The 26,910-nt window shown below is 47.3% G+C and overlaps 1 protein-coding gene across 1 annotated transcript in view; it reads right to left on the reverse strand.

Moving 5' to 3' along the window:
• Positions 1-5,440, reverse strand: part of STYK1 (serine/threonine/tyrosine kinase 1) — a 68,785-nt gene extending 63,345 nt beyond the window's left edge. Inside the window, exon 1 of the mRNA XM_075352331.1 lies at positions 5,270-5,440. The gene's annotated coding sequence lies outside the window, so the exon portion shown is untranslated. The remainder of the gene's footprint in view (positions 1-5,269) is intronic.
• Positions 5,441-26,910: the final 21,470 nt, after the last annotated feature.

Consider the following 26,910-nt stretch of genomic DNA (forward strand, 5'->3'; position numbering starts at 1 on the left):
AGAGAAATAAGGAGAGAAAAAAAAGTAGAGGGTAAAAAGAAAAAAAAAAATCACTTAGAAGAAAAAAAAATGAAAAGAAAAATCAGAAGTAAAAAAAACATAATTGTATAAAAAAAATTACAGTGACATTCATTACACTAATGTGCTACCTATGAAACTTCTTGGAGGTATTATATTCTGCAAGGGAAAAACGAACGTCTCGAACACTGCAATGTCCATTTCCCTAGTGTGCTATTCCCTACATATAACTACTATTGTTTCTACAAAAAAAAAATTGGACGTCACTAGCAGTGCGAAGGCCGCTATTCTACTTATAGAAAAAAAAAAGAAAAAGTCCCTTGCCGCAGATTAGCAGCAATAACGATCACAGCACTGCGATCGCGGGAAATGCACTCTTTAGTGTTGCAAAGAAAAAACTTTGTCAAAAATTGAGCGCGGATGCTCAACGTAAAATGGAATTGAGGTGTGCACACAAGAACACAAAAGGCACCAAAAAAAAGTGCACCAAAAATGTAATTAGGGAGTGGGTTGATTGGTGATGGGGGGCTCTGGAACAGGGATATAGGAACTGCTGCTTTCATCACAGGTGGGGGGGTTTGGTACAAAATTCCAGGGCAATGTGTAGGGATGGTCTGCTGTTAGAGACAACAGCCATCTTAACTGGGAACACACTTCACACAGCACTGTAAATGTACGGCCAATGTCATAAAGGGGTTAAAGATAAAGAGAAAAGGCCATTTTTGGATAACGCCCCAATTCATGAACTCAATGCTCCATTTTGAAGAATTTGGCTTAAAATGTCTGCAAACAAATATTACGAAACAAAAAATAAGTGACTTCAATAAATCACAAATGATGAATAGGGTGAATGTAAATATTGCGGACAACACACGAAGGCCATTCCTGTGCAATCTGCGTGGGGTGAATTTTTAACGTTGCAATAGGCAGACAAAGCTTTACAATTTTTTTTTATTTTTTGCATAAGAGAAAAATCAATGATCTCACAGAGCAAACACTGATAATGAAATCTGACACACTAACCCAACAGTGATGAATATCTGATCCATAACACTGATGAACATCGAGCCTGTCTGAATGGGGCCTAAGGCCACGTGCACACAATGAGTATTTTTACCTCAGTATTTGTAAGCCCAAACCAGGTTGGGTGATAAATACATAAGTGGTGCCCGTGCTTCTATTATCCTGGTTTTGGCTACAAATACTGAGGTAAAAAACTCGCCAAATACTCAACTTGTGTACATGACCTTATACATCATTAGGCCCAGATATTTTTAAATTAGCAAGAGACTGCCTATTTTGCTCTGAGATTATGTGGAAGGTCAAGAGATGTTTTTAGCACCATTTATTAGGGGTTGGTGCCATGTGGCGGCCATTGGTGCTGTGCTTGTGGGGTGGAGTGACCCAGAGCGGTAGGTGCTTTGCCTTGCAGCATGGTTGCTGTGAGGCACCTGGGTCGCTTCCCCTTCCCCATCCTAATGCTGGTTACGGCACCTTTAGATCAGGTGTGACTCACAGACTCACTGTGTCCTGGACGCAGCGGGTCCTGACCTGCAGGGCCGTGAGTCTCCTCCGCAGGAGAATGCAGGAGACTGCAGCTGCTCGTTCCCATGAGCAGGGTTCAGTGCACTGTGGTCATTCACTTGTGACCTCCCTACGGAGGACGCATGCGAATCCGCAGCAAACAATTGACATGCTGCGGTCTGGAAAGACGCACCAGAGGGATTTCTAGAAATCCATTCCAGTCTGCTTGTACTAAACAATGCAGTGTTTTGGACGCAGCGAAAACACACTACATTCAAAACGCTGTAAACACTGATTGTGGGCATACACCCTTAAGGTTAGGGAAGGACTAAGAGCTTCGTATAGTCTGTTCAGAATGTTAACTGAGAACCCAGGGTTCATTTTAGTAAATTTTTGCTTAGCCACAATAGATCAATGTACAATGTATGGGTTTTGGGTGTTTTTTGTACAGTTGACGCAAATATCTCAAGGATCCGGGGTCAACCTGGTCCACTATATCCTAAGGTGAGTCCAGGCCCTAAAGAGTTAGAAGAAGAGAATCTCATTTAAAAGTTCAGTTGGAGACCATTAGTCTATATGGTAGGTTCAATGAGACACTGCATGGCCACACTACTTGGATTTGTTTTCACACTTAGGCCCCTTTCACACGTCAGTGATTCTGATACATTTGTGCTTTTTTTTAAACGTACCAGAATCACTGACATACGCAGACCCATTATAATGAATGGGTCTGCTCACCCGTCAGTGATTTGTCACTGCACGTGTCTCCGTGCAGCGTACCCGCGTGTGCGTGATTGCTGCACGGAGATATGTCCATTTTTTTCTGGCATCACTGATGTCCCACGGACCACGCAGTGGTGTGATCCGTGAAACACGTGCCAGAAAAAAACGTGCTTTTAAAATAATAAACATTTTAACTCACCCGGCGTCCAGCGATGTCCTCTGCAGCCCGTTCTCCCTGCTCCTTCTGTGCCAACTGCTTACTGTCGCGTATATTCATTATGCGCGACACAGCCAACCCGGAAGCAGCTCCTGCAGGGGTCACCGCCGGCCGGATGCTGCGTCGCGGGAGGATTCAGCACCACGAACAGCGGGAGCGGGCGCAGGTGAGTGAATCTCTAAGTGCAATCACGGGCCACGGAGAACGGAGCCCGGATTGCACTTAGACAACCCACGTGTGCCGTGATTTTCGGCCCACGCAGGGACATGTGCGTGTTTTACACGCCAGTGAAAAACGTCCGTGTTTTTCACTGACGTGTGAAACGGGCCTCATGTCTATTCACCAGTTCTGTGTAGATACACATACTGTCACCGTTGTCTCTCTGCTGATTAGAGACTAGTGACACCCTTAGGACTGGAGTCTCCCATCTCCATCTAGACTCCTCATTTAAATGAAGTTTCCTTTCCTTTGGTGCCTCATGAGTGAATTTTAGTTTTTGTTGCCAGCAGCTCTGAGCAGTGCAGGTAGGTCAGCTGTAGCTGCTTTGAGCCCATGCCCATTTAGGTCTAAATACTGGATCTTTCCCAGCAGTCCTTGCTGCTGTTAGAATTCCTTTTTACTCTGGCCAAACTGGTGGAAGGAGCTGCTGAGGAATTGTCCTGTGCCCATCTATTTGCTACTTTACAATCTGTCTGCTGCTTTAAAGTTTGGCATTTGTATCCTTCTGTTTATTCCCCTGTCTGTCTTTCCTTTCCGTTCATGTTTATTAGTGTAGTGGAGAGTCTAGTGAACTCGTCGGCCTACTCATTAGGCAAGGTGAGTGTAGGGCCAGCTGAGGGTCCAAAGTATCCTGCTCACCGACAGGTTGAAAGAACCTGTATAGGGATGCTAGGGAGCTCAGGAGTCAGCTTGAGGTGAGTGCAGGAGGTGCACCCTCACCCCTCTCCCTAGCGGCAGGGACCTCCATTGTATCACCCTGGTGTTCCCCCTTTTGTTGGTGCTGTTTTTGTAGTGCGTCGGTCTCGTGTTGCATACGGACATCTCCTACTCCGTGCGTGACACATACAAACGTTTATATAGTCAGAAGAACTATGAGATCTTGGTATAAAGAGCACATTATAAAGATTTCTTTTTACTCTGATGTGAGAATAAGCTGTACACTGTAGTTCCGGACAACACCTTTAGGCTATGTTCACACTAGAAAAATGATTTTTCATAAGAAATTTCTTAAGAAATTTCTTAAGAGTGCACCTGTGTTAAAAAACGCACCAAAAACGCACCTGCGTTTATGCCGCGTTTTTGGTGTGTTTTTGGTGTGTTTTTGGCGCGTTTTTGGTGCGTTTTTACCGCTGGTTGCTCCCTGCGTTATTGTGCCAATTATATATGGCACATACGCAGTTAGCTGCAGAAAAGAAGTGACATGCTCATTCTTTTTCTTAAGAAAATCTACTGAAAGAATTTTATTAAGAAAAAAACGCAGTGTGCGCACAGCTAATTTTTTTGCCATAGGTTTTGCTGGGGAATGTCTGCAGAAAGGTTACAAAAATTTCTCAAAAAATTTCTGCAGCAAAAACGGACCAAAAACGCAGGTAAAAAAACGCAGTGTGTGAACATAGCCTTAAAGTTAAACATGGCTCTTGACATAAATGCAAAGATTTACATGTGACTTAATAAAGCCAACTGTTACATTACACAGGGCAAACACAAAAAGAAGCCCATTATAATCTTCCTCATCTCATAAACATCGACATCTACAAGTACATCTGCCTCCAGTATGTTATCTAGAATGTAATAATAAAGCCTAAGAAATATACCAAAAATATCCAGATCCTATACCATTCTGTTATGTACCGCCATACCACGCTATTATACACGAGCCATTATTACTATGCCGTATGCACCACTTCATTATCATAACAATTAAAGTTCTTAATTGTTACATATCAATTAAATATAATTTAATCACGCATGTGTTTCTATGAATCGATTAGTCACATATAAAACATTCATTCATGGTGAGGCACATAAATAAAACTCTTATTAGCATATATATCCATATTACACAAGATGCCAGCGCCATGTGCTTCTTTTTTAGTTCGGTCATAAATTACTTTAGAATTATTATTATGGACAAAGCGGCATGAAAACCATTGTTTCTATGATTTATTATTATTATTCTCTTTTATTATTCTTTATTATTCTCTTTTATATTCCTTAATTTTAGTCTTTTGTGTTCGTCTTGTTCCTTAGATGAAAGACTGATCTGACTTCCTTCATAAATAATGGATTATAACACAAAACTTCTAAAGGTCCTTTGAACATTTGACTATTTTGTATAATGGTGTCAGGTTATCTGCCCTATGACAGCTCCTTGAAAACCATCCTTGATCTTTTGAAAATGAGCACGAGAATTACACTTCTTCGGCCATTTGATACAAAATATCCAGATAAAAACAGATTATGTAAATACTTAAACCTCAAAAATGACTGAAGTATTCTAGGAGTGATATCTATAAAAAGCTACGAAAGCGAAGACCAACGAGTGTCAAAAAGTAGTAAAAATCAAATACAAATACCAGTAGAAATACAGACTATAAGTTATAAAATGATGTTTTTAGAGACATATAAACTATATATTGAAGGTTTCACAAGTATGATCCTTAAAACCTGAGTTCTACACCAGGTACAGTATCCGGTCTTTTCTAAGATATACTACCGTAGCATTGTGAAACCTACATAGTTTTCTTTCAGCTACGTAATATTTCTCCAAATACACCGGTCACTTACGTTTTGGTAGACTTTGTCCTTTTCTTGTTAACATGTTCACCTGGATATCCCCTACATCTCACCGATTGCCCGTGAACGATTTCTGTGTGTCCTCTTATGTGACTCTCTCAACTGTAGAACTCTTCAGACAGACAGGAAGGTCCCAGGATACACGTCTGTGATCAGATTTCCACTGACTTCACACCTGTCTGACGGGTCTTTCTGGCTCTGATGTGTACTGAGTGAATCCCCACCCCTGCTGAGTGTGTAGGGCAGGCAATCTCCAGGCACACAGGGTGCAGCTGCAATGTAACATGTAAGACGGACACAAGAAACACATCACACCTGCCGGCAACATAGCGTGGGATGACGGTCAAGAGGAACAACCCAGCGCCATATTCTGAACTGCCAATCATGCTGCTACATATGAAGTTATGAGATGTAATAACAAGCTTGGCTGAATAGAATCTATGTACACAAAACAATAGTAATGTATATGAAAGGGAATACAAATACTGAAGATATTCTGAATCCAGTTGACTAAGGTTACATAAACACCTTACTGTACTTTCTATATTTACATACATCAGAAGCTTGCATTTTCTTCTAATGTGACATTTATTTCCCCTCTGTTTTGCAATTATTTTTTTTTCTCAACAATCTTTAAAGGCTGAAGGAGATAAATGGGCATTTTTTTTCTCCATTGACACCTTGCAATAGATCAATTAAAAACAAACTTTTGCAGCTGTCGGTTTGTCCCAGTTCTGCACATCAAAACCCATGCGTTATGATGCGATTTTGATGTCGTTTTTTTTCTTTCAGGAGATGCAGATTTGGTGCAGGAATATGGTGTATAAATTTCAGCACCAAATCTGTATCTCTTGGCAAAAAAATGAACAAAGTTTTGATGCCGTTTCGAAGCAGTTTTCTGCCAGGAGGTGCACATTTTGTGCTGAAATCTGGTGCAGATATCCTAGCACCAAATTTGCACCTCCTGAAAAAAAGGCGGTTTTCTGCCAGGAGATGGAAGTCTGTGAACTCAGTGACCTCACTTGAGGTGAGGTCATTGAGTTTAATGAGGTCACCTGGGGTCAGTTTACCAGCGGTCAAAGCTGGGGTAATGTGAGAACCTCTAACTATGACCGCAAATAAACTGAGTGATGACAACACTCATTGCTGTGGCTCAGTAATTTTCTACCTGAAGCCCACAGCATGTGGTCATGTTCTGTGTCCACGTGCTGTGCCTTCAGTATGTATGTAGCAGAGCTGGAATCGTCGTGGGACCTCATGTGGATTTAATCAATGCTACAATTCTAGATGACTACAGGCTTATATTTTTAGGTTGAGGTGGGGCCAATAACCATGGGTCCTCTCCAGGCTGAAAATACCAGCCCCAAGCTGTTGCTTTTCATGGCTGGATATCAAAATTGGGCAAACCGCATGCCAATTTATTTAATTATTTACTTATTTTTACACTATAGACATGCACACAGAGTCTGTGATTAAAAGCAGTCAGACACGCTGTCACATAGGGTGGCGGTGCATCTGACTTCAACCAATCAGAGATGCCGGGACTGCTGGTGGGCTTCCCCCAGCAGTGAATATGTATGAGCGGCAATGAGCGGCCCTAGAAGTAGTATGAGTGGCACCGGTAACTAATGTTACAGCCACAAGAGAGACTAATAAGTATAATAAGTATAATTGGTCGGTGGCTGACCCCCACCTTGCCGTGCACCCCAATTTGGGTTGTACTCCACCTGTCTGGATTTTGGCAATTGGCTGCTGTTCACATTCAGCCATCAGGCCCTGTCCACAGGCTATTTACTTCAAGCAACATTTGCTTGGACCTGTCCCGCCCACAGCCATGATTCAGTCATGGGTACGGGATTGAAAAACACCAAGTAAGTGTTGCTAAGAACAGTTCTACTTTTCATATATGAGGCCGTCTGGCACATTTTTTATAAAAATATTTTAGAGTAGGACTGCCCCAATGAGATTTGCCATGACCTGGCAGGGTAGCTGAAGAAATTGCAATTTTTTGCCAAAAATCTCAAATTTTAATAATAAGTACAGTTTGGCATTTTTAGTGCTGAAGTGCACATTTAGTGCTGGCTATCTTGTTTTTTTCATGGTAAGTATATTTCTATGTCACCTAATAATGCAGGGAAATTAATTTTCCTAAGTGACCACATCAAAGACCGAGATTGTTGTAGAGAGCAGATCCCACAGGCAAAACCTAATTTTTCTCATCATTATTAGTTTATATCAATTTTTATCAGTTAAAAGGAAGCTAGCGGGTTTTTCCTATGTATTCTAAAGACAGCACCCTGCAGGAGTTAAAACACAGATTTCAACAATGTCTCTCTTTTCAAGACATATGCTATTGTTTACCTGCTATGTTTCTGTGACGCCCTGGACTAGCCAGGTAGTCACAGATAGACCCCCCGCACAACACCTGTCTCCTAATAAGGTGTCACAAGTCAACCAGTAAAACCCTAGTCACCTCCCTCAGTGCTTGATGGACACACCAGGGGGGCGGAGCCAGGCGGTTGGCATGCCCACCGAGGAGTTCAGAGAGCCTGAGGCAGGAAAAAGTAAACAGAGCAATTTGAGAGTCCAGTGGAGGAGGTCAGGCTTGTGTGACAGGCCTGTGGCAGAATGACAGGTGCCAGGGTTGGAGCCCGGGCACCTTTGGCTAGGAGGCAAGCGGTGGCTTCAGCCTGCAGGAGCTGGGAAGACGGCTCGGTGGAATCGTGGTGGACCGGGACAGGGTAGTGGCCCGCCGGTACCGACCCGGGGAACCGACTCGGAAACCGAAGCACAAAGGGGGGTACTCAGACCCTGAAACGAGGTGCTGAAGCCACTGGACTGAGTTAATTAACTGATTGTGGTCTGGACTATAGGTCCTTTCCCACCCAAAGTCCCGACTGAGGGGGATAGAAAGCCACCACACAGGCAGAGCGATCCCACGGGCCAGCGTCTGCGGCCAAAAGGGCTCTCCCGACATTCACAAAGCCGGGGAGTGGACTCCCATCGCTGAAGCGCAGGCAGTCCACAGATACACAACACGGTGCAGGAAAAAGGCAGAGACCACCAACCGGGTGGGGGACCCGACGCAGCCGGCTGCAGTTACCGACCACCATCAACTTGGTTTACCAGAGACTTGTGTGTGTTACTAATCGTGAATACAACAGTGCCCTCTGGCCGCGCACTTCCCTGCACCGCCCAACCAAACAACACCCAACGGGTCCCGGGGCCATCATCCCTGCCCACAGAGGGGTTAACATCTTGCTGCGCAACATCTCCCCCGGGTGCCCAGTAACCGCAGTGGTGGTGCCCACCTTCACCACAACCCGTGGGTGTCATCACTAACTCAAACATGGCTCCGGCCGTACACCTACGTCCCCCCTAAAGCGCCAGCCCCCCCTTTCAGATCGAAGTGGACCACGGGGCCCCCGGGTCTGGAGACGCTCGAGCCACCACCTGGCGAGTCCGGATCCGAGCAGCTCGGTTGCCACCAAGCACGGGGCGGTACATTTCTTTTAGCATAAGAATATTATCATTGGAGGACTACATTATCTTGTGCCTGATATTCTGACACGCCCCCTCCTGTGATAAGAAGCTCGCTGTCTATAGACATTTTACATACAGCACCTGGTGTGGGCAGGGGCAGCTTTCTCAGCTCTGCTGCATTGCTAGATCTTACAACGCTGATTGTGTCAGAACCACTATACTCAGTAAACTAAGTGATACATCATGGATTCCAGGTCTCTTTGCCTTCATCATGCTGCTTTTAGATGAGGTAGCAAAATCCTGCTGACAGATTCTCTTTAATCTTCAGCAGAATTAAGTCTGGTGACTCACTGCTACTGTTAATACATGTAAAGTGTCCTTCCCTGTAGCAGCTAATAAAAATATAATGTGCGGCTTTTTATAAAGTTTATATAAACCAGCATATTATTCTGCTCCTGTATTTCAGCCTTTGTACCTTGTACTGCTTCATGAATGGGCCAATTGTCATTTTTGTTTTTTTTCGTTGATGACTTTTTATTTTGTGGGACGACATATACTTTTTTATGACACCATTCATTTTACACCATAGCATACTGTAAAAGGGAAACATTTCCAAATGTGAGGAAATTGAACCCCCACCCCCCCACAATTCTGACATTGTCTTTAGGAATTATTTTTATGGTTTATATTTGATGGTAAAAAATGACTTGTTTGTAATATGATTCTCCTCATCAGTACGATTACGGTGATACTAAACATGTCCAGTTTGTTAATTATAGTGGTGAAAAAAATCAGAGGTTGGCAAAAAATAAATTGCTAGTCATGTCGCCATTTTACAATAACCTTTTAATTTTTTGGTTGATGAAGCTGTGTGACGACTTATTTTTTTAGGGCAAGACACTATATGTAATGATATGATGTAATATTTTTTGTAGTATTGCAGCCAATATTAAGAAAACGTAATTTTGAAATTCTTGAGTGCTTTTTGTTTACAATGTTTACCGATTGTGTTAATTATTTTAATTATTTTTGATTTTGTGAGTAAAATCAGTGAATAGTGATGGGCGGACCTGGACTGTAAAGTCTGGATCCGTGCGGTTTCAAACTTACCCGAGTGCCGGCCTCAGACCTGGAATTCCGGGTGTTGATCTGCATACGGCAACTCTGGGAATAAAAAAAATAAAGGAAAAATAAAGAAAATAAGAATGACTTACCGAGGCTCTGTTGTGGTTGTAACTGATCCCGCAGCCGCTCAGGGACCCTCCCTTACTTCAGGGGCCCTTCATTACGTTCATTGCATATGCACTGCTTTCCCCGCCCCCAGCCTGTGTGACAGCGTCTGCCTGCAACCAATCACAGGCATGGTCTGAGGGTCTATATTGTACAGTAAAAATAAATAAATAAAAAAAATATTTGGCGTAGGGTCCCCCCATATTATGATACCCAGTATAGATAAAGCCCACGGCTACAGGCTGCAGCTCCCAGCCATGCACTTATCTTGGCTGTGTATCAAAATAGGATGAACCGTATGAGACATTTTTTAAAAATTATTTAAATAAATAATTAAAAAAAAACAGCATGTGGCCCCCTCATCCATGAGAAAGCCCAACAGCTGGGCACTGGTATTCTCAAGCTGGGGAGACCCATGGTTATTAAGACACCCCAGGCTAAAAATAGCAGCCTGCAACCACCCCGGAATTGTTGCATCCATTAGATGCAACAATCCCAGCGCTTTACCCAGCTCTTCCCGTTTGCCCTCATGCGGTGGCAATCTGGGTAAAAAGGATTAATGACAGGGCACAGCTGTCACTAAGCCCAGAATTAGTGATGCATTGAGGTCTTTGAGACCCCCATTACTAATCATATAAGTTAAAGGAAATAAATACAAACACCAAGAAAAATCCTTTATTTGAAATAAAGTACAGCACCCTTTTTCCCTTCTTTACTAATCCCAAAAAAACACTTGAAGTTCCGCCGTAATCCACACGACGTCCCACGAAGGTCCTACCTCTGCTACGTCCAAGCCTGGAGAGACCAAAAACATGTCCGATCTCTCCAGGCTCCGGGAAACACTCACAAGGGGGACTGATCTACTCACGCTCACAGGTGTGCACTAACATGCCAAGAGAGCTGACTAGTCGGGAGATATGCCACTAGTCACTGCACTCATTTCATAAAGGAAATTTAGAAATACTTTTTCTAAAGATCCCTTTATCTATGCTACTATAGCCTGGGACAGTTAGGCAGGGATTAGTAATATGCACTCATAACTGCTTATGCTTTGGGGTGTATGGGGACCTTACAGGTTCCATTTAAAAGGAAAAGCTGACAGCTTTAGTGGATAGTGAGATATGGAGCTTGAAAGTTAAAAGTTCAAAACATTATTACCCTTTTGCTCATTAGTGTATTTGAATTAGCCCTGAAAAGGACTTTTGGATGAACATATTAGCAGCAAGCAATGTAAACCAATAGGCCTAAAACACACGGCATGAAAATCGGAGCGAGTGGAATGCGATAAAACATTGCATTCCACTCGGTCCAATATTAGCCTATGTGCCAGTACCCATGAGCAATTATTTTCTCAGCCCCAATCGGACCAAGAAAACAATCGCAGCATGCTGCAACAGTAATGCGTTCCTTTTTTCTCTCGCATTCATTCAATTCTATGGGGCGAGAGAAAAATCGCACTGCACTCGCAGTATACCAGTGTTCCGCGAGTGCAGGGTGAGAATGGCAATAGACGGCTACAGAGGAGAGAGTGAGATAAATCCCTCCCTCCCTTCCCTCCCCAGTGTCGGCCTGCCACTCCTCAGAGCCAGCCCGCCCCTCCTCAGTGCCGGCCCTTTCCTCCTCAGAGCCAGACCGCCCCTCGTGAGTGCCAGCCCGCCCCCGCAGCTGAGGTCCGATCGCATGATCGGATCTCAGTCGCAGTGACACTCGCATGACACTGTACGTGAGCCGAGTGTCATGCGAGGATCGCACTAGTGCCCCGTGTAGCCCCGGCCATATAATCACTCTAACACACTATCCCATCTCCAACAGCTCTCACTACACTATTTCCGGGGTACAGTGAGCCAAACATGGCATCACCGAGTCTTCTATAGAGGCGATGTTGCTGTGGAATTACCATGATTGCCAGGCAATTCCCGCATGTTTTTGGCTGAAGTAGATCAGGAACTAAATTCAAGTGAAACTTTCACTGTTCTGCTGTAAATATGACATAAATCCAAAGGAGCTGACTTATTAGGTGGTTTCATTCAACCCATTTTGAAGTGTCTCCCTCACTTCTTCATCAGGAAATCCACTGATATAAGAGGAAATAACAGTAATGTGGTCTATGAAACCCCCTATAATTCAGCTGCTTTGGGTTTATGTCATATTTACAGCAGCGCAGTGAAAGTTCCACTTGAATTTAGTTCCTGATCTACTTTAGTCTCAGGATATGACATCAACTTTCCCTGCCCTGTTCGGCATTTACATTGCAGAGCATTAGATCAGTGACTGGCACACAGACGACAGGCATGTAGACCCTGCTCTCGGCAGGACCTCACTGACCTCTGTACCTGATTGATCCACGGTCATTATTTGCCCCGGGGTTACCATCAAGACAATCTACATAAAGAAAAAAAAATCTATATCAAAAATCAAATTGTATATCAACCATCAAGACCATCAGCACAATGCATTGTGCCAATGGAATGAAAGAGGGAGCATGCTCCTGACATGCCCACGGGGTCTTAGGGGTTACTCGTTGCCGGGCCGGTCTGGGGTTTGGGATGTTACAGCAGCTAGGCCCAGTACCGTGACCCCGGCGGTGTCAATAAAAGGGGGAAGGTGTTGATGGGGGTTGTAGTTATTCGTAACGCCACCTTTGGTTTGTGGCTAATATAGGAGCCGCCGCTGTGGGAGGCATCTTCTGGGGCAGATGGTGATGAAGCGAGTTAGTGTAGCTCTCCACAGGTAGAGCAGAGGCTCCAGGGATGTTAGGAGTAGTAGTCCACTCTAATAAAGGAGCGCGGGGCATGGGAAGGATTAGACGATACAGCAGCTGCAGTTTAAGTTCTTTACTCACTGAGATGTCACCGCCTTTGTACTGCCGTACTCCGCTGTTATGGGCTCCAGCCGATCAGGATAGTTTGGAGGTCGGAAGCGGTGTTTCTTTCTGTGAGTCCTTCCTCCCTGCGCTGTGTGCTGTGAGTCCCTGCGGCTTGAAGCTACACTGGGACCCAAGTCCTTCAATGAGCTCCGTTCCTGTCCAGTATGGCAGGTAGTGCAAGTCCATTATTGGTGCCGCCCTATATTCACGACTCCTGGCTCTATATGCTGCTTTGCCACGGGCACTTTGTGTGGGCCAGAAGACTTGGAATCCGCTGCCTGGCAGATTCTGCTGGCGAGATGTGAAGTGCCCACCAGCCTAGGGCTCTGTACCCTGTAGTAAGCGCTAGATCCTGAGGGAGCTATGGCGCAGCTCTCCCCTCAGCGGCCGTGTTCTCCTGTGCATCACTAGTTCCATTTCTGTCACCGTCCGGTGTCAGTGTCCAACTTTCTAAGTGTGTGTGTAGCCTTACTCCCCTGTGTCAAGCTCCTCCCCCTCGGGTTCCTGAACTAGTGAGCAGAGGGTCCACTACATTAGTGATGGCCACCCATAGCCCAGTCCCAGTGAGAGGGCATCTAACTGTGTGTTGTGATGGATTGTGGTGGTTTACCAGCAATGACCTCCTCCTTACCGGGATGAATATTGTACCTCTGGTGAGGTGCAGTACCCTGTGGCAACTGAAACCTCATAGGCGCCACACTCCCTCTACAAGCAAAAAGATGCCACTGATGCTATTGACAATGGCATCAGAATTGTTAAACACCTGCGATCAGTACTAACACCGATTGTGGGCGTTACAGCACAGTATGAGCTATGATGCATAGCTCACACTAGCTGATTATTTTGCCGATGCAGCACGTGAGCCGAAGTGATCATACCGCCATACGATGCTTTGCAGGAACACACCTCCAGCAGTGCCGTACATGTACGGTGGATGTCATGAAGAGGTTAGATCTTGACCAAACAGCAAGTTATGCCCACTGTTCACTGCAGTTTTACAAACTGGCATGAATGGCACAGATAATGCTAAATTCTGGTGCAAATAGTTACAATGTGTCTTACAGGAGTCTAGCCAATGTTTAAGAATAAAAAAATGTCCTCAGAAATAGACACATTAGTTTAGGCCTTCGTATTTTAGTTACGCATTATTTGTCTTATCTGAAAAATAGCATTTATTCTTTTTTAAATCCAGAAGTTGAAAACCCCATTAGTTTCTAATAATTCTTATAGCTGAATAATTACAAAAATGTTATTAGTCTATGCAGAAGTTCATTGGCTCATCACACTCACGGACACAGACAGAAAAGGGCCCCGGTGCCAGAACAATGTATGGACATTTTGCAATCCAGTAGTCCGTCATACATTCAACAATTCCACTTCGTTTGGAGGTAGAATTTGCCCCCCTTACCTCTTGGGCCCCTGTGTGGCCGCACAAGTTGCACCATTGATATGTCCACCCCTGGCTTATCAACATATTGAAAACTCTTAATGTTTCCTATTGATTTCATTAAAAAAAGAAATGCACTCATTTATCGTGAACACTGTGCGGTTTTTGGAAAAATAGCAACATGTCAATTCTTGAGACCTTTTTGCTTGAAAAAAAGCTCCAAATATGGATACTGAACATACTGAACATTAGAAACAAACAGAAACCCATATGCAAAATCAGTGTCAAACACAGTGCTGAATAAAAGATTTAAAGCACCGCTAAAGCAAAGCATTTTTTATTTCACTGGTGTAGTGCTGCTTTAAATCTAAGTCCTCTGAGCCCTGTCTTAAGGCCGCTTTACACGCTAAGATATATCTAACGATATGTCGTCGGGGTCACGTCACTAACGCACATCAGGCATCGTATGACATATCGTACTGTGTGACAGCTACGAGCGACTGTGAACGAGCAAAAATACTCACCTTATCGTGCTCGTTGACACGTCGCTCATTTTCAAAAAATCAAACGTCCTTCTGTGCTCCGGTTGTTCATCGTTCACGAGGCAGCACACATCGCTCCGTGTGACACCCCGGGAACGATGAACTGCAGCTGACCTGTGTCTGCCGGCAATGCGGAAGGAAGGAGGTGGGCGGGATGTTTACGTCCCACTCATCTCCGCCCCTCCACTTCTATTGGGCGGCCGCTGTGTGACGTCGCTGTGACGCCGAACGTCCCTCCCCCTTCAGGAAGAGGATGTTCGCCGCCCACAACAAGGTCGTTTGGAAGGTAAGTACGTGTGACGGGGGTTTACGACTTTGTGCGCACAAACGATGGGGGCGGGTGCGATCGCACATGCGAACGCACGATAAGTGGATACGTGTAAAGCAGCCTTTATAGTCACCTTCCCCTGCCTTCATCCATTTCCAGCACCACTCCGGTTAGTCTGCTTTGAAAAGTGACCAGTCAGCAGCTCCAGTGTTTCATGGAGTGCATCGGAGGTCACTCTTCAATGCATCTCTATGGGAGCCTTGTTCTGGCTCTTATAGATTTGTATTGACTGCTTGTGACGCAACTTCTGATTTCCAGACAGCCAGAAGCTACACCCACAAGATGTCGCCGTGGAACTGGAGCGGCATCGCTAAAGTATGAAACAAACTGTGTGGACTACCATACAAGTACAGTACATTGATACATTGCAACTATCAGGACAGGAGACAGATTTATTAGGTTGACGTTTTTTAACATAGAGAGGAAACTGTATACAATTATATTACACAACAATAAAGAGCTAAATATAATCTAAAACCTGGAGAAGGTGGCGAATTCAAGAAGACAATTACAGATGTGTTGCCAACATACCATAGTTGCCAATAAATGTAAAGATGAGTTCTAAGGTTCCAATTTCCCTATTAAGCTTTTTAACATAGTGTAAAAGAAGGGAGGTTATACTTTTTTTCTGTCAACCAAGCGGGCATTATCAGATTCTGCTTCAGCAGAGATGACCTTTCATTGGTATGAAATATCACATTAATGCCAAAAGCTTCCCCATGTGATAACAGCTAATCACTAGAGGATCTATCAGCAGATTATTACACCATCTTCAACTTAATCTACGAAATATCATAGAATATTCTATGGCATGGGTTGTTAAACTTATTTTCACCAATGGTCATATCAGTATTATACATACCTCCCATCTTTGGAAGAACAGAAATAGGATCACCCATTTGCCATTTCTTTGAACCCTGCTAGATGGGCGGTGGCAGTGAGGGACATTCAGTAGATGCCTGGTACTGCAGGGCGTAGACCTAAATCCAGGACTTTCTGTTGTATCCAGGACGGTTGGGACTAGAGATGAGCGGATTAATTCACGAGACTCCGGTCCAGCGTCCAGATCACTGGTACTCGGCAGCTGAAGGCCGGCAAATTTCTTACCTTCTGGTGTCCCCGTAACGGCTTTTGATTAGCCAGGTCTGGTGCGACGTCTTCTGTGCATCTTGCTCATCTCTAGTTGGGACTTATGGATTTATTTTTTTGTTCAATCATAGCTGTAGCAGCCGAAACATTCTCATTTTTATGTAGCCTCATTATATGACATGTTAGGGTACTTTCACACTTGCGTTTATTTCCTTCCGTTATAATCCGCCCTTTTGGAAAACAGCGGAATCCGTTAACGGATTCCGCTGTTTCCCATAGACTTGTATGGGTGACGGATTGTACCAAAAGGACCTGCGTTGCTTCCGCTGGGCGACGCTCCGTTGCTTCCGCCCAGCGGGAGGAACGCAGCATGTAACGTTATTTTGAGCAGCGGAATCCTCTGGATTCCACTGCGCATGCTCTTTTTTTTTTTTTTTTTTTAAATCAAACTTTATTTTGGCTTGCAGTGGCCGAACGTTCAGCTGAGCGCCCGGCCGTCGGCAAGCGACAGCGCTCAGCTGAGCGACCGGCCACCGGCATGCCCGGCCACCGGCAAGTCACAGCGCTCAGCTGAGCGCCCGCCCGCTGGCATGCCCGGCCGCCGGCAAGTGACAGCGCTCAGCTGAGCGCCCGCCCGCCGGCATGCCCGGGCGCCGGCAAGTGACAGCGCTCAGCTGATCACCCGGCGGCCGGCTGCAGGGAGCGATCAGCTGATCACCTGGCGGCCGGCTGCAGGGAGCGATCAACTGATCACCCGGCGGCCGGCTACTGGGAGCGATCAGCTGATCACCCGGCGGCCGGCTGCAGGGAGCGATCAGCTAATCACCCGGCGGCCGGCTGCAGGGAGCGATCAGCTGATCACCCGGCGGTCGGCTGCAGGGAGCGATCAGCTGATCACCCGGCGGCCGGCTACTGGGAGCGATCAGCTGATCGTTTACAATAGTCTGCCGCTGGTAAAACTGTAAAAAAAATAAAAAAAAAATCAAAACGAATTGCGTTGTTTTGCAGCATCCGTTGCATCCGTTGTGCCACTATATGCAACACATCCGTTGCATCCGTTACACAACGCAATGCAACGGATACCGTTCAACGCAAGTGTGAAAGTACCCTTACATTTTTGAGTCTGTAAGGCCGAGTTCAAACATTGCACACTTTCTTGTTGGCATTAAAGGTATGACGAGGGGTTTTTGGACTCTAAGGTTTCTGCTCACAGATCATATTTTCACACTTTGTAATACAATAAATTACAATTTTTAGTACTTTTTTTGTAACAAGGTACAATTATTTCTGTGGGCTATATTATGAAGTACAATCGGTGATCAGAACCTATAGCTGTAATCCCAGGTAAATGTTTTCTCTGGATATGGAATAATACTTATGGTTGTTTTCAGTTGGGTGACAAAAAAGTTGGCAATAATAATTTAAGGAGTGTCTCGAGTTTTTCTTGGTCCATCAGCAATATAGGAATTAGTGTGGATACATCTAGTGCTTATTGTTCGGCTGCATTAAGTACTCTTTGCAGAGATTTGGACTTGGCGGGTATAGATACTATCTCATAAGAATTGTCATAAACATACATTAGCAGGTTTACTCACGTCACAGAAGGGAACAGCCACTTCTGCTCTCGTCTGCATGTTTTCTCATATAGACTTTTATACAAAGGACACGATGCCAAAGTAAATATTCCTACTGACTTTACAGTTTTTAATGTTTGTACTTCAGGTTCAAAACTTTCTTCATTCATGTGGGATTGCAGTATTTCCTCTTCCTTAATATCTTATTGACATGTGCCATATTAGGGCTCATCCCGAAGGGGGCAACACTTGCCGGATGACACATGGGACAAGACAAAGGGGTAAGCTGCCCAGCAGGCAGACAAGTGCAAACGAGAAGACACAAAGCTAGAAGTGTAGACAAAAAAAGGAACTAAAGTATAGCAGTCCAGAAATTGCTGCAATGTAATGTGAACAAATCCAGAGAAGAGTTTGTTATACTCTGGCCTGGATTGGATATATGCCCAAACAGGGAGATTCCCGGTGGGCCAGAGCCCTGATTTATAATGTGGGACACCAGCCACATTTTTCAGCCACAGGCCCTTTAAATCTTTGCCGCCGACTTTGTGTGCAGCACTGGCTGTGCCCGTGCACTCTAACAACGCTGCTGTGATTCACATAGGGCTGTTACCACGTCTGACGCTAATATTCTGTGCCGGTGTCAGAACATTTTTCCGTGGGTAGAGTCTGTGCTCTGCTCTTTTGGCATACCTGGCACCCCTGGTATGCACGTGAAATCTGCTCCTCAGCTTTGGCTCGCCCAGCTCTGGACTTGATACCACCTTTTATTTTCCCCCATGTCCAGGATCTGGGTGAGTCCTGGTTAAGATGGATCCTATGCTAGTGTATACCGCAATCTCAGTCTCTTCTGTATATACCACAATCTCAGTATCTTATGTATATGTTATAGTCTCAGCCTCCCGGGTATATACAGTAGTCAAAGCCTCCTTTATATATACCACAGCCACAGTCTCCTATGTAAGTAGCGCAATCATAGCCTCCTATGTATATACCTCAGTAACAGCCTCCTACGTATATGCTGCAGTCTGAGCCTGTTATATATATATATATATATATATATATATATACTGTATATACTGTAGTCACAGCCTCCTATGTATATACCATAGTCACAGCCTTCTATGTAAATCGCGCGGTCACAACCTCTTATGTATATACCACAGTCTCCTATGTATATACATATATATTAGTGTATGTAGAAGTCTAAGCCTCCTGTGTATATACCACAGTCAGCCTCCACTGTCAAAGCTTCCTATGTATATACCAGAATCTCTTATGTAAATACCACAGTTTCTTATGTATATACAGCAGTCATAGCCTCCCACGTAGTCTCAGCCTACCACTTATATGCTGTCATCACAGCCTCTTATGTATAAACCGCATTCACAGCCTACTATGTATATACCTCCGTCACAGCCTCCTATGTATATATGTCAGGGCCAGGCGGTCGGGCAGACCCAGGAGGTGGATCCACTGGGCCGAACTCTAAGATGGTGGTAAGGAGTCCGGTAGCTGCAGCAGTATGGGCAGTAGAACAGTCCGTGCAAGTGAAGGTACCGAAGAAGTCCCTGGGACCACGGAGTCACGGATGGTAGTCCGGGTGACGCAGCTCAGGTTCGGAAGCCGAGATGATGTCAGGCGGGGTCCGGAACCTTTTGGAGCGAGATGACGGGTCACAGCAGGGATCCAAGATGGTACGGACTGTCAGATGGCAGACGGACAGCGTGCGGGGTTCGGGATTCAGCAGGACCGGCTGGCGAGGCAGGATCAGCTCTAGAAGAGAGATACGTGAGTATGGCAAGACGACACAAGGAGACCTGACTCCTAGCTTGGAAAACACGAAGATCAGGCCCCGCCCTCTTGGACAATACACCCCTTTATACCCTGTACCTGTTTAGCCTCATTTCCTGTTAATGGACGCTGGCCCTTTAAGAAAGGGTCAGTGACCGCGCGCGCGCCCTAATGCGCATGCGCGCAGCCCGGGTGCCAGAAGCCAGGGAAGGAGGCTGAGAAGAGGACGCAGGGGAGCCGGCCAGGGCCTGGGAAGCCGTCGGGCGCCGCGATCGGAGACCAGGGGGCCTGGGAAGGACGGGCACCGGAGCCAAGGACCCGGGGAGCGTGGCAGGTGAGCCGGGGAGCGGGGCTGAGGACCCGGGGAGCGGAGCAGAGGACCCGGGGAGGGGAGCCAAGGACTCGGGGAGCGTGACAGTACCCCCCCCCCACGCCCCCCTCCCCGCAACCGGGACATGAAGGCACGGATCAGAGGAGTGCCCACGTTCTCCCTGGGCTCCCAGGACCTATCCTCAGGACCATACCCCTCCCAGTCCACCAGAAAGAACTGTCGGCCTCGAACAGTCTTCATGGCCACGATATCCCTTACCGCATAGATGTCGTCATCGGCAATAGGTGGAGGAGCCGGACTGGCAGCAGCGGAGAAGGGACCAAGGACAACCGGCTTGAGCAGGGAGACGTGGAATGAGTTGGGTATCCTCATCGTGGCCGGGAGCTGTAGCTTGTAGGAGACCTCGTTGATCTTGCAGAGGACCTTAAACGGCCCGATGTAGCGAGGACCCAGCTTGTAGGAAGGAATCTTCAATCGGATGTATTGGGAAGCAAGCCAGACCAGGTCACCAGGAGAGAAACACGGAGGATCCAGACGCCTCTTGTCAGCGTGTTTCTTCATCCGCTGGGAAGCGCGTCCAAGGGACGCCTTGACAGAGTCCCAAATGGTAGCGAAGTCACGGGCTACAGTATCAGCCGCAGGGACATCCGAAGAAGGGGAGATAGGCAATGGAACGGAGGGCTGAAGTCCGTAAACGACATGGAAGGGAGATTTGGAGGACGACTCACTGATGTGGTGGTTATGTGAGAATTCAGCCCAAGGCAGAAGCGTGGACCAGTCGTCGTGATGGGCGTTGACATAGTGACGTAAGAAGGATGTCAAGATTTGATTGACCCTCTCCACTTGGCCATTAGACTGAGGATGGTATGCGGAAGAAAAGTCCAGAGTCACTCCCAGATGTTTGCAGAGCGCCCTCCAGAAGCGGGAGGTGAACTGAGTTCCTCTGTCGGACACGATGTGGGATGGAAAGCCATGCAAGCGGAAGATGTGATGGATATAGGCTTCCGCGAGTTCCTGAGCAGAGGGCAGTCCAGCCATGGGGATGAAGTGAGCCATTTTGGAGAACCGGTCCACCACGACCCATATGACTGTGTGTCCAGAGGATAATGGCAAGTCCGTAATGAAATCCATCGCTATGTGTTGCCACGGAACTGAGGGTATAGGCAGAGGCAGAAGACGGCCATAGGGCAGGTGTTTGGGCGTCTTGTTTCTGGCACAAGAGGAGCAGGCAGAGACAAAAGCAGCGACGTCCGTGCGAAGGGATGGCCACCAGTAATGGCGTACAATCGCACCCCATGTTCTCTTCTGGCCTGCATGACCGGCTGTTTTTGAGGCATGACCCCAGTGCAACACTTTTTGCCTGTCAGTCTCAGAGACATAGGTCTTTCCGGGCGGTATCTGGGCCAGGGTGACAGGAGCCACCGAAATGATCTTGCTAGGAGAGATGATGGGTTGGGTAGTCTCTTCCTCCTGCTCCATGGGCATGAAAGACCTAGACAAAGCATCAGCGCGTACGTTCTTGTCCGCGGGTCGGAAATGGAGCTGGAAGTCGAACCTGGCAAAGAATAGGGACCACCTGGCTTGGCGTGGGTTCAGTCGCTGAGCTGACCGCAGGTATTCCAGGTTCTTGTGGTCCGTGTAGATAATCACGGGGTACACTGCTCCTTCCAGGAGGTAGCGCCACTCCTCCAGAGCCAGTTTGACCGCCAATAGTTCTCGGTCACCGATGGTGTAATTACGTTCAGGCGCTGAGAAGCTCTTGGAGAAGAAACCGCACGTCACCATCTTGCCGGAGGAGGACTTCTGCATGAGCACTGCTCCGGCTCCCGAGGAGGAGGCATCCACCTCCAAGGTGAACTGGCGGTTTAACTCCGGACGGTGGAGTACAGGAGCGGAGGCAAATGCTCGCTTCAGCGAGCAAAACGCGGCGTCGGCCGCAGGTGACCAGTCCTTTGGATTAGCCTCTTTTTTGGTCAAAGCGGAGAGAGGAGCAGTCAGGGCAGAGAAGTGAGGGATAAACTGGCGGTAGTAGTTGGCGAATCCCAGGAACCGTTGGATTGCCTTCAGTCCAGAAGGGGGAGGCCAGTTGAGTATGGAGGAGACCTTCTTTGGATCCATCTGCAGTCCAGTGCCCGAGATGATGTATCCCAGGAAAGGGAGAGAAGACTGCTCAAAGACACACTTCTCATATTTGGCGTAGAGACGATTCTCTCTCAGTCTTTGTAAAACCAGCTGTACGTTCTCTCGGTGGGTCTGGAGGTCCGGAGAGAAGATAAGGATGTCGTCCAGATAAACTACTACACAGATGTAGAGGAGGTCCCGGAATATGTCGTTCACCAATTCTTGGAAGACTGCTGGTGCGTTACACAGGCCGAAGGGCATCACGCAGTATTCATAATGCCCATCGCGAGTATTAAACGCGGTCTTCCATTCGTCCCCAGAGCGGATACGAACTAGGTTGTAGGCACCCCGAAGATCCAGCTTGGTGAACACACGGGCTCCTCGGAGCCGGTCGAACAATTCGGGGATGAGCGGCAGAGGGTACTTATTTTTTACGGTGATCTGATTCAGACCCCGGTAGTCGATGCATGGGCGTAGGTCACCCTCTTTCTTCTTAACGAAGAAGAAGCCTGCTCCCGCAGGAGAGGAGGATCTCCGGATGAATCCCTTTGCCAGGCTTTCTGTGACGTAGGTGGACATGGCCCTGGTTTCGGCTGGGGACAACGGATATATCCGTCCTCGAGGCGGTGTTGTTCCTGGGAGTAGGTCGATGGCACAATCGTAGGGACGGTGTGGCGGAAGTACCTCAGACTCCTTCTTGTCAAAAACGTCTGCGAAGGACCAATAGGCCGAAGGCAGTTCCGGCAGGTTCTCTGGAACCGGAGGTCGTCGGATGGGTTGTATGGACTTCAGACACTTCTCATGACAAGCAGGACCCCATCGGGTGATTTCGCCAGTACCCCAGCTGACTGATGGTTCGTGTGTCCGCAACCAGGGAAGTCCCAGCAGGATTTGATGGGACATGTGTGGAAGGACGTAGAGAGCGATGTTCTCGGTGTGCAGGGCACCGATACGCAGTACGACCGGACTGGTGACCCAGGAGATGGTATCAGAGAGGGGTCTCCCATCCACAGAGGCAATCACTAGGGGCTTCTCGAGTGGAGTAACAGGCAGCTGGTACTTGTCCACCGTGGCCTGCTGGATGAAATTGCCTGCTGCTCCAGAGTCGAGGTATGCCTCAGCCGTGAAGCGCGTCTCTCCCGTTGACACTTGCACAGTCCACATAACCAGGTCTGAGAGAGTCCCAGCACCTAGGGTGGCCTCTCCTACCAACCCTAGGCTTTGGAGTTTCCCGGCCTTTCCGGACAGGAGCGTAGGAGGTGTGTGTCCTCTCCGCAGTAAAAGCAGAGGCCCTTGGCGAGCCGCTCTGCTCGACGTTGTTCAGACTGTCGTACTCGGTCGATCTGCATGGGCTCGTGGACGGGAATCCCAGCTGTTGATGACTGAGATACGGAGGGCTTCTGTGGAGGAGAGGAATGCCGTACCGGACGTCTCTCCCGAGACAGCTCTTTGGAGCTCTCCTGAAAACGAATGTCCACTCGAGTTGCTAGGGCAATCAGGGCATCTAGGGTGGAGGGCACGTCACGACCCGCCAACTCATCTTTGATGCGACTTGAGAGTCCTTCCCAGAAGGCGGCTGTTAGGGCCTCATTATTCCACCCGAGTTCTGAAGCCAGAGTGCGGAAACGGATGGCGTATTGGCCCACCGTCAATGTTCCTTGACGTAAGCGGAGGAGGGATGAAGCAGACGCAGAGGCGCGTCCCGGCTCGTCAAAGGTGCTACGAAAGGCCTGCAGGAACTCTTGAAGATCCTTGGTCATAGGGTCCTCCTTCTCCCACAACGGGTTCATCCACGCCAGTGCCTCGCCCTCCAGGTGAGACATGATGAAGGCGACCTTGGCTTGGTCGGAGGCAAACAGATGTGGTAGCTGCGTGAAATGAAGGGAACATTGGTTTATGAAGCCCCTGCAGGTCTTGGGATCTCCGGCATAACGAGGTGGTGAAGCCAAACGGAGTTGGGAAGCATTCGAAGAGGCTGCCACGGGTGCGGGAGCCGTGGATTGACTAGTGGAGGCCCGGAACGTTGAAGGCGTAACTGCCGCTTGTAACGTGTACAGGCGGGTATCCACGGAAGTCATAAAGTTCAGCATGCGGGTCTGGACTTCACGCTGGCGTTGGAGTTCCTCTTGCAAGGCCGCTAGTGCTGCAGCGGGATCCATGGCCTGATCTTACTGTCAGGGCCAGGCGGTCGGGCAGACCCAGGAGGTGGATCCACTGGGCCGAACTCTAAGATGGTGGTAAGGAGTCCGGTAGCTGCAGCAGTATGGGCAGTAGAACAGTCCGTGCAAGTGAAGGTACCGAAGAAGTCCCTGGGACCACGGAGTCACGGATGGTAGTCCGGGTGACGCAGCTCAGGTTCGGAAGCCGAGATGATGTCAGGCGGGGTCCGGAACCTTTTGGAGCGAGATGACGGGTCACAGCAGGGATCCAAGATGGTACGGACTGTCAGATGGCAGACGGACAGCGTGCGGGGTTCGGGATTCAGCAGGACCGGCTGGCGAGGCAGGATCAGCTCTAGAAGAGAGATACGTGAGTATGGCAAGACGACACAAGGAGACCTGACTCCTAGCTTGGAAAACACGAAGATCAGGCCCCGCCCTCTTGGACAATACACCCCTTTATACCCTGTACCTGTTTAGCCTCATTTCCTGTTAATGGACGCTGGCCCTTTAAGAAAGGGTCAGTGACCGCGCGCGCGCCCTAATGCGCATGCGCGCAGCCCGGGTGCCAGAAGCCAGGGAAGGAGGCTGAGAAGAGGACGCAGGGGAGCCGGCCAGGGCCTGGGAAGCCGTCGGGCGCCGCGATCGGAGACCAGGGGGCCTGGGAAGGACGGGCACCGGAGCCAAGGACCCGGGGAGCGTGGCAGGTGAGCCGGGGAGCGGGGCTGAGGACCCGGGGAGCGGAGCAGAGGACCCGGGGAGGGGAGCCAAGGACCCGGGGAGCGTGACAATATACCGCAGTCACAGCCTCCTACATACTTTACCGAAGCATCAGCTTTCTATGTATATACTGCAGTCTCAGCCTAAGTATTTCTCCCAGAAAAGTATTTTATTTACACATTTTTTCATAAACATGTTTATTTCCTTTGTGTGTTTTCCAACAAGCCACAAAAAACTAGAGGAAAAAACTTAAATTGGACATAATGTCACACAAAACTCAAATAATAACCACACAAAATTGTTGGCACCTTGCCAAAATTGATGGTGAAGAACTTTATTACAATCATGCAGCCCTCATTCAAACTCACCTGTGGCAAGTAACAAGTGTGGGCAATCTGAAAATCACTCCTGCAGCCAAATAAAAAGGGGAGAAGTTGACTTAATCTTTGCATTGTGTGTCTGTTTGCCACACTAAGCATAGAGAACAGAAAGAGAACTGTCTGAGGACTTGAAAACCAAAATTGTTAAAAAGTATCAACAATCTCAAGTCCATCTCCAGAGAACTTGATGTTCCTTTGCCGACGATGTGCAACATAATCAAGAAGTTTACAACCTGTAGCTAATAACCCTGGATGTGGATGGCAGAGAAAAAAATTGATGAAAGTTTGCAAAGCAGAATACTGTGGATGGTGGATAAGCAGCTCCAATCAAGTTCCAAAGAAATTGAAGCTGTCCTGCAGGCTCAGGGTGCATCAGTATCAGCGTGGACTATCCGTCTACATTTGAATAAAATGAAATACTATGGCAGGAGACCCTGGAGGACCCCACTGCTGACACAGAGATATAAAAAAGCTATACTTCAGTTTGCCATTATGTACATGTTAGCCAAAATACTTCTGGAAATGCATCTTGTGGACAGATGAAACCAAGATAGAGATTTTTTGTAAAACACATAATTTTACTGTTTACTGAAGATGGAATGAAGCCTACGAATAAAAGAACACAGCACCTACAATCAAATATGGTGAAGGTTTAAAGATGTTTTAGGGTTGTTTTGCTGCCTCTGACACTGGGTGCCAAGGCTGTGTGCAAGGCATCATGAAATCTGAAGATTACCAAAGAATTTTGGGTAACAATATAGTGCCCAGTGTCAGTTCTGCGTCCTAGGTCATGGGTCTTCCATCAGGATGCTGACTCCAAGCATACTTCAAGAAGCCCCCAGAAATGGATAGAAACAAAGCACTGAAGAGCTCTGAAGTAAGCAGCAATGAGTCCGGATCTAAGTCCCATTGAACACCTGGAGAGAGATCTTAAAATTTCTGTTGGGGAAGGCGCCTTCAAATATGAGACCTGGAGTAGTTTGCAAAAGAAGAGTGGTCCAAAATTCCAATTGAGAGGAGCAAGAAGTATGCATGAACAAACCCGAGCTGTAAAGTTCAGAGTCCTTAACGGTGCTGAACCCCCAGGTTTGACACCTGAATAAAGATTGCTGAAAGGTTGTAGAGCAGCCAATCTGGAAGCTTTTAGGCTTTGGGCACTTCCAGAGCCATCGCAGCCATGGCAAGTATTGGAATGGCTGTGATTGTCTGTTACACCTGTATAAAGTCCGGATGATGGGCTGCGCAACCAATTTGTGTTGACTAGAATATGGAGAGTATGCTGTTGGAGTGAGGGACAGTGATAGGTACAGTTACTAAAAAACAAATTGAAAATTAAATATAGCACTGCACCATGCAGCGATCCAAACCAGCAGTGTACAGGCAGTGTAATCTATTAGCTCAATCTACCAAAAAACAGAGTGTGTACAGCGTGCAAATTACCCACATATGTCAGAGCTTCTGCGGTATTGTTACGTTCAGTCCAGGAGTGGATCCACGGGACCATGCACCGGACTCCCCCAGGGAGGCCACCTGGAGCGAACCGCTATACAGGGACTGTCTGGCGACACCCCAGAGGGCCTAGATGCACAGCAGCCGGAACACAGGCGGGATACGGGGAGTGTCCTTGGAAA

The sequence above is a fragment of the Anomaloglossus baeobatrachus genome, chromosome 5 (genome assembly GCF_048569485.1).
Source record: "Anomaloglossus baeobatrachus isolate aAnoBae1 chromosome 5, aAnoBae1.hap1, whole genome shotgun sequence".
NCBI lineage: Eukaryota > Metazoa > Chordata > Amphibia > Anura > Aromobatidae > Anomaloglossus > Anomaloglossus baeobatrachus.